Source organism: Ailuropoda melanoleuca, chromosome 14 (assembly GCF_002007445.2).
Source record: "Ailuropoda melanoleuca isolate Jingjing chromosome 14, ASM200744v2, whole genome shotgun sequence".
Taxonomy (NCBI): Eukaryota; Metazoa; Chordata; class Mammalia; order Carnivora; family Ursidae; genus Ailuropoda; species Ailuropoda melanoleuca.
Genome location: NC_048231.1, coordinates 76,378,710 through 76,379,601, shown reverse-complemented (window position 1 = coordinate 76,379,601; position 892 = coordinate 76,378,710). Strand labels below are relative to the sequence as shown.

At 34.6% G+C, this 892-nt stretch overlaps 1 pseudogene; it reads right to left on the bottom strand.

Moving 5' to 3' along the window:
- Positions 1–283: 283 nt before the first annotated feature.
- On the bottom strand, positions 284–383 carry LOC117796256 (annotated as a pseudogene).
- Positions 384–892: the final 509 nt, after the last annotated feature.

The following is an 892-nucleotide window of genomic DNA, read 5'->3' as shown; positions in this document are numbered from 1 at the left end:
TATTTATACTTACAAAAGAAATCACCCACTCCTCTTCCCTATACCCTCTCCTTTCACAAACATTTAAAAATTAAAACCAAATGCATATAAGTTAATTTCAGTACAATTATTTTTTCAGTGTAGCTGTCACAATGCTTAGAGTTTCAATTTCTTAGAATCAGCAATGGCCAAGTGACTTAGAGAGAAATACTGATTGATTATTGGCCAAAAGGAAAATTCCATATTACAGGTTTGCAAATTCCAGTACAAAAATAGTTCGTGTGTTAGAATAGCCTTTCCTTTTAAAACTACGGAATGCTTCATGAATTTGCATATCATCCTTGCTCAGGGGCCACACTAATCTTTATATCATTCCAATTTTAGTGTATGTGCTTCTAAAGCAAATGCCAGTATGGTTTCTTATGCTTTCATGCCTAGTTTATATGAGAAAATGCTTCCACAGTATCAAGAACTACATAGTCATTAAGGGTTAAGTTTAGTTGGCTAGCCTCAACAGAAAACCTAGATTTCATGTCCTTCTCATAAATTACTTTGCTGTTAACCAGAGCTTCTGAATAGCAGTGAGAACACACATAATAGTATTCCTTATGCCCTGAGTTGGTATCAAGCCAGTCAAAAGCAAATAAAGTTGAACCCTACATCAACCAGTAAATGTATGACTTCCAGCAACTTTTATGAAATACTGAACATGATTATCAACCTACATTTCTACCTTTATAGACTGGTGATCCTCTGTGGACTCAGGAACTAGATGGGAACCCATGAACTAGATGATTTTTTAGATCCCTTTTAACCAGAACATTCTTTGTCTCTGATATCATATAACAAATTCTCTTGTTACATAATAGAAGCCCAAGAACACCCACTTCATGATAAATATAAGGACTGTATG